Source organism: Balaenoptera musculus, chromosome 10 (assembly GCF_009873245.2).
Source record: "Balaenoptera musculus isolate JJ_BM4_2016_0621 chromosome 10, mBalMus1.pri.v3, whole genome shotgun sequence".
Classification (NCBI taxonomy): domain Eukaryota; kingdom Metazoa; phylum Chordata; class Mammalia; order Artiodactyla; family Balaenopteridae; genus Balaenoptera; species Balaenoptera musculus.
In genome coordinates, this window is record NC_045794.1 from 76,586,185 (window position 1) to 76,594,156 (window position 7,972).

The window sequence follows — 7,972 nt, forward strand, 5'->3', positions numbered from 1 at the left end:
GGGGCACCAAACAGAGCACATTTCCAATCACATCCTAACCCTCTAGTAGTTCTGTGACCTTTTGCCAAGTCATGTAAACTTCCTGAGCCTTAGTTTCCTCACCTGTAAAATAGGGTGAATAATAACCAAGTCTCCAGATTACAGAAGAAATTGGAAACAGTATAGACAAAGCATCTGGCTGTCTTGCACTAGTCATTATTCCATGTGGCAGTCATTATTATTGCTGTGATTACATTTATTCATTCCAATTTTCCAATCCTTCAAGAAGCAACAAAACCTTTAAGCTCACCTTAACCACCAACGATTCATTGGGCACTTAGAAGAGAAAGAGCCAGTTCATCTAGCGTCTCATTATGCAGTTCCAATATAACATTATTTCCCCATGATTTCATAATACTTATTTTCTCAAGGCTAAAATGCAATTTTTCACATTTTGATGTTTCTGAAATTGAAGTATATTTTTTAATCAACATGTATGTTTCTGTTTCTTCTCTCCAGTCCCCAACTCCCTCCAAAAAAAGATGTTATTAAATCAGGGTATATCTGATACTCGATGGCAGTTTAAGACTAGGGAATATAAGTGGATTCTACTATTATCTACTGTTATCCTCCCCAGTATCCGAAACTCTAGATTCCCTGAACGTTCCTAGCCATAAGAACACGAATTCCCAAAACCACAGTCTTAGTATATGGAGCAATCACTGTGAGGACCCATCCAAGGGTCCTACCCACCTGGCTACATGACACTTCCCTTCCCTTGTAACACAGGATGAGATTGGAACTCTTGTATTTCCCATTTGTCCATATCCCAGAAACAAATGACAAGCCCTGAGCGCTCTAAACTCAAGTGGGGAAGATTCAGCTTTCTTTCCTGAATATGCAAACATTTAATTGCTCCCAGGATACCTGAGCTAGCAGCGTGGACGCTGAGCAGTGAAACTGCTCAACCTTGGGTCAGATAGGGAGCTGCAGTTTCAAAGCCACTGAAATACAGCTGGGATCACTGCCTTGGTTTCTAATGAATGGGGACTTGTTGCATAATTGAAAATGAGTCTAACATGCTTCATTCATTATTGTCAGAAGAAAGAAAAAAACAGAGAAAAAGTCCTGACGCCAACTTTTTAAAAGTCCCTCTGATCCATTTGCCTGCATAAAAACTAGCCCGTAATCCCCAGCCACTCCAAATCTTGGCAGTGCCTTCTCCGAGCCACCCCTTGGCACTGCAGATAAAATGATCTTTGAGGCTGCTTCTTTGGAAAGGTAACTTCAGGGCAGTGGAATAACTAATAGGGTAGAGGAATAACTAACCATTTTACTCTGACCTAAACAGGCTGTTTCAGCCACAGGGTGCAGCCGGTAGCTCAACCAATACCTTTGCTAATTCTTCCAAAGAAAAACAAAGTGAACATGGACACTGCAGGGCCCTGCAGAGAATGTGCTGGCAGCCAAGCTAAGCTAACACCTGTAACTCTGATATCTGAAAAGCTGATAGCTGTTCACTCTTTCTTTTCTCCTCTCAGTGCATTTCTCCTGATGTTCATTCTTATGGTCAATTGCCCAGGACACCTGAGAGGGTAAGGCACCTATTAAGACACAGGTGGAAGTCACCAAATAAATTGCCATTAGCTGCCATCTTTACCTGAGCTAAATGGAAACTCTGACACCAACACACAGATTTTGTGCACAGGTCCCCTTCTCAAACCATTAAAAGGCAATTACAGTGAGTGATCACAGTTGAGTTATGCCCAGGTGCCACTTCTGTTTTGTTGCAAAATGAAAGCTGAAGAGGGCTTGGCTTAAACTGAATAAAGGTTTTTCTGAGATACTACTGCGGGGATGCCTTCAAATCAACTTCCGGATCTGTGAAAAGAGATCTATCTATCTCCGTAGCTAAAGTCAATCTCCATTGAATGAAAGCTTATAAACGAGCTGGTTTATAGATAGCTAGTGGGAAGCAGCCGCATAGCACAGGGAGATCAGCTCGGTGCTCTGTGACCACCTAGAGGGGTGGAATAGGGAGGGTGGGAGGGAGGGAGATGCAAGAGGGAAGAGATATGGGAACATATGTATATGTATAACTGATTCACTTTGTTATAAAGCAGAAACTAACACACCATTGTAAAGCAATTATACTTCAATAAAGATGTTTAAAAAAAAAAAATGGCCTGCATTCTGAGCTATTCAAAGACAGGAAGACCAAAAAGATCTTAAACCTAAACAAGTGAAAACACTCTGGCTGAGGAGTACTAAACTGGAAAGGAAGAGCGAAAGGATCATGCTAGGCTTACGGAGATGAAAATAGTATATGATTTATCTTCCAGGAACTAACCTCTCTTCCTGAAGAAGAGACTCTCACATCTTTCAGCTCCATTTCACTCCCTAAAAGCATCAAGGAGTAAATCAACTTAAGACATTGTATATGTCACCTATTTCATTTATTCGACAAATATTTCTTGAGGGCCTACTGCAGGCCAAGCACTCTACAACAGCGAAGTAAACCTAATTCCAGTCTTCACAGACTTCAGAGTCTATGGGAGCTGACTGCCCCTGCAACCGTGTCAGGCGGCACTAATGTACACTGGACGGAGCACTGGCCTCAGAGTCAAGAACACTGAGGTCAAGACTTGGCTCTGCCATTGACCTTATATGTGACCCCAAGTGTCTCCCCAAGCTTCAGTAAGATGAGGGATGTTTGTGAGCTGCCACCTAGTTTACTTTCTGCTGGTGTTCCTCAGAGCTCTGCGCATCTTGAAGGCAAGACAGAGGTTCATGGGACCAGGCTGCCCACAGACCTTCCACCTCTCTGCTTCAACTTCAGAAGTTCTGCTTGCTTCTGTTTTACTACATCAGAGTTCAGAGTAAGATCTCATTTGGAGGAAAAAGAAAAAAACTTCAACAGCTAAAATAAAGTTTGAAAACTACTGCCCTAAGTGAATTTAAAGTCCATTCCTGTCCTGTGGTTTGTTTTCCCAAACTTCACTGTTTCTGCCTCTTGCAGCATACATACATCAGTCTTTCATCTCTGGCAAATAAATTACAAGGGGAAAAGTCTCTGACAAAAGTTCCTCTCCTGGTGAGATGGACTTCTCTCAGGAATATTATACTACCACAACTTCATATAGCTTCTCCATCTGTCTTCTTATTCCCAGATTTCCTCTTCTCATCCTGCATATATAAGGTCATCAATATAAGGTCATCACTGGTATGAATATCTCATTTCCTCTCTACGCTACCGTACTTGACACATTTTTCCTGCATAAACCATTGTTTCCTATTTTAGCCACCATCATAAGCTACTTGTTTTCCCTGGAGAAGGTTTTTGGTTTTGCATAGTTGTTTATATTCCACCTTGTTCTCAGAAAGGATCTAAGGTGGTTTACAGGAATGCATAAAACACAAGATTGCATGAAATCATTAAATGTTATCAAAGTTATATGTGCACATATTTTAAAAAATAAATAGTCCAGTGATTGCTTTGTCAGAACATATCCTAAAATTGGAACGATACAGAGAAGATTAGCATGGCCCCTGGACAAGGATGACACACAAATTCGTGAAACATTCCATATTTTTAGCTACATGTAAAAGAAGGCAATTAGAATACTCCCTATCACCATACACAAAAAATAAACTCAGAATGGATTAAAGACCTAAATGTAAGGCCAGACACTATAAAACTCTTAGAGGAAAACATAACACGCTATGACATAAATCACAGCAAGATCCTTTTTGACCCAACTCCTAGAGAAATGGAAGTAAAAACAAAAATAAACAAATGGGACCTAATGAAACTTAAAAGCTTCTGCACAGCAGACGAAAACACAAACAAGACGAAGAGACAACCCTCAGAATGGGAGAAAATATTTGCAAATGAAGCAACTGACAAAGGATTCATCTCCACAATTGACAAGCAGCTCATGCAGCTCAATATCAAAAAAAAACCAACCCAATCCAAAAATGGGCAGAACACCTAAATACACATTTCTCCAAAGAAGATATACAGATTGCCAACAAACACATGAAAAAATGCTCAACTTCACTAATCATTAGAGAAATGCAAATCAAAACTACAATGAGGTATCACCTCACACCGATCAGAATGGCCATCATCAAAAAATCTACAAACAATAAATGCTGGAGAGGGTGTGGAGAAAAGGGAACCCTCTTGCACTGTTGGTGGGAATGTAAATTGATACAGCCACTATGGAGAACAGTATGGAGGTTCCTAAAAAAATTAAACATAGAACTACCATATGACCCAGCAATCCCACTACTGGGCATACAGGCTGACAAAACCATAATTCAAAAAGAGTCATGTACCACAATGTTCATTGCAGCTCTATTTACAATAGTCAGGATATGGAAACAACCTAAGTGTCCATCAACAGATGGATGGATAAAGAAGATGTGGCACATATATACAATGAAATATTACTCAGCCATAAAAAGAAACGAAATTGAGTTATTTGTAGTGAGGTGGATGAACCTAGAGTCTGTCATACAGAGTGAAGTAAGTCAGAAAGAGAAAAACAAATACCATATAGTAACACATATATATGGAATCCAAAAAAAAAAAATGGTCTGAAGAACCTAGGGGCAGGACAGGAATAAAGATGCAGAGGTAGAGAATGGACCTGAGGACACCGGGAGAGGGAGGGGTAAGCTGGGACGAAGTGAGAGAGTGGCATGGACATATATACACTACCAAATGTAAAACAGATAGCTAGTGGGAAGCAGCCACATAGCACAGTGAGATCAGCTCGGTGCTTTGTAACCACCTAGAAGGGTGGGATAGGGAGGGTGGGAGGGAGATGCAACAGGGAGGACATGTGGGGATATATGTATACATATAGCTGATTCACTTTGTTATACAGCAGAAACTAACACACCATTATAAAGCAATTATACTCAAATAAAGATGTTAAAAAAATAAAAATAGAGGAGATTGGTTCAAGATGGCAGAGTAGAAGGATGTGCGCTCACTCCCTCTTGCGAGAGCACCGGAATCACAACTAACTGCTGAACAATCATCGACAGAAAGACACTGGAAATCACCAAAAAAGATACCCCACATCCAAAGACAAAGGAGAAGCCACAGTGAGACAGTAGGAGGGGCGCAATCACAATAAAATCAATTCCCATAACTGCTGGGTGGGTGACTCACAAAGTGGAGAACACTTATACCACAGAAGTCCACCCACTGGAGTGAAGGTTCTGAGCCTCACGGCAGGTTTCCCAACCTGGGGGTCTGGAAATGGGAGAAGGAATTCCTAGAGAATCAGACTTTCAAGGCTAGCGGGATTAGATTGCAGGACTTCGACAGGACTGGGGGAAACAGAGACTCCGCTCTTGGAGGGCACACACAAAGTAGTGTGTGCATCGGGACCCAGGGGAAGGAGCAGTAACCCCATAGGAGACTGAACCAGGCCTATCTGCTAGTGTTGGAGGGTCTCCTGCAGAGGCGGGGGTGTCTGTGGCTCACCATGAGGACAAGGACACTGGCATCAGAAGTTCTCGGAAGTACTCCTTGGCATGAGCCCTCCCAGAGTCCACCATTAGCCCCACCAAAGAGCCAGGTAGGCCCCAGTGTTGGGTCGCCTTAGGCCAAACAACCAACAGGGAGAGAACCCAGCCCCACCCATCAGCAGACAAGCGGATTAAAGTTTTACTGACCTCTGCCCACCAGAGCAACACCCAGCTCTATGCACCACCTGTCCCTCCCATCAGGAAACTTGTACAAGCCTCTTAGAAAGCCTCATCCATGAGAAGACAGACAGCAGAATCAAGAAGAACTACAATCCTGCAGCCTGTAGAACAAAAACTACATTCACAGCAAGATAGACAAGATGAAAAGGCAGAGCGCTATGTACCAGATGAAGGAACAAGATAAAACCACAGAAAAACAACTAAATGAAGTGGAGATAGGAAACCTTCCAGAAAAAGAATTCAGAATAATGATAGTGAAGATGAGCCAAGACCTCAGAAAAAGACTGGAGGCAAAGATCAAGAAGATGCAAGAAATGTTTAACAAAGACCTAGAAGAATTGAACAAACACCTAGAAGATTTAAAGAACAAACAAACAGACATGAACAATACAATAACTGAAATGAAAAATACACTAGAAGGAATCAGTACCAGAATAACTGAGGCAGAAGAACGGGTAAGTGACCTGGAAGACAGAATGGTGGAATTCACTGCCACATAACAGAATAAAGAAAAAAGAATGAAAAGAAATGAAGACAGCCTAAGGGACCTCTGGGACAACATTAAACGCAACAACATTCGCATCACAGGGGTCCCAGAAGAAGAAGAGAGAGAGAAAGGACCAGAGAAAATATTTGAAGAGATTATAGTTGAAAACTTCCCTAACATGGGAAAGGAAATAGCCACCCAAGTCCAGGCAGTACAGAGAGTCCCATACAGGATAAACCAAAGGAGAAACATGCCGAGACACAAAGGAATCAAATTGGCAAAAATTAAAGACAAAGAGAAATTACTGAAAGCAACAAGGGAAAAATGACAAATAATATATAAGGGAACTCCCATAAGGTTAACAGCTGATTTCTCAGCAGAAACTCTATAAGCCAGAAGGGAGTGGCATGATATACTTAAAGTGATGAAAGGGAAGAACCTACAACCAAGATTACTCTACCCAGCAAGGATCTCATTCAGATTCACCAGAGAAATCAAACGCTTTACAGACAAGCAAAAGCTAAGAGAATTCAGCACCACCAAACCATCTCTACAACAAATGTTAAAGGAACTTCTCTAAGTGGGAAACACAAGAGAAGAAAAGGACCTACAAAAACAAACTCAAAACAATTAAGAAAATGGTCATAGGAACATACATATCGATAATTACCTTAAATGTGAATGGATTCAATGCTCCAACCAAAAGACACAGGCTCGCTGAATGGATACAAAAACAAGACCCATCTATATGCTGTCTACGAGAGGCCCACTCCAGACCTAGGGACACATACAGACTGAAAGTGAGGGGATGGAAAAAGATATTCCATGCAAGTGGAAATCAAAGGAAAGCTGGAGTAGCAATACTCATATCAGATAAAACAGACTTTAAAATAAAGAATGTTACAAGAGACAAGGAAGGACACTACATAGTGATCAAGGGATCAATCCAAGAAGAAGATATAACAATTATACATATATATACACCCAACATAGGAGCACCTCAATACATAAGGCAACTTCTAACAGCTATAAAAGAGGAAATAGACAGTAACACAATCACAATGAGGGATGTTAACACCACACTTACACCAATAAACACATCATCCAGACAGATAATTAATAAGGAAACACAAGCTTTAAATGACACAATAGACCAGATACAGTCAATTGATATTTACAGGACATTCCATCCAAAAAACGCAGATTGCACTTTCTTCTCAAGTGCACATGGAACATTCTTAAGGATAGATCACACCTTGGGTCACAAATCAAGCCTCAGGAAATTTAAGAAAATTGAAATCATATCAAGCATCTTTTCTGACCACAATGATATGAGATTAGAAATCAATTATAGGGAAAAAAACATTACAAACACAAAACACTGAGGCTAAACAATACGTTACTAAATAACCAAGAGATCACTGAAGAAATCAAAGAGGAAATCAAAAAATACCTAGAGAAAAAAAAAAAAAAAAAAACCTAGAGACAAATTACAGCCAAAACACAATGATCCAAAACCTATGGGATGCAGCAAAAGCAGGTCTAAGAGGGAAGTTTATAGCTATACAAGCCTACGTCAAGAAATAAGAAAAATCTCAAATAAACAATCTAACGTTACACCTAAAGGAACTAGACAAAGAAGAACAAACAAAAACCAAAGTTAGTAGAAGGAAAGAAATCATACAATGAGAGCGGAAATATGAAATAGAACCAAAGAAAACAATAGCAAAGATCAATAAAACTAAAAGCTGCTTCTTTGAGAAGATAAACAAAATTGAC

At 40.5% G+C, this 7,972-nt stretch overlaps 1 non-coding gene across 1 annotated transcript; it reads left to right on the forward strand.

Moving 5' to 3' along the window:
- The first annotated feature begins 3,468 nt into the window (after positions 1 to 3,468).
- On the forward strand, positions 3,469 to 3,573 carry LOC118902963. Its single transcript, XR_005021673.1, has one exon. It is a non-coding gene; the product is annotated as a U6 spliceosomal RNA (small nuclear RNA).
- The last annotated feature ends 4,399 nt before the right edge of the window (positions 3,574 to 7,972 follow it).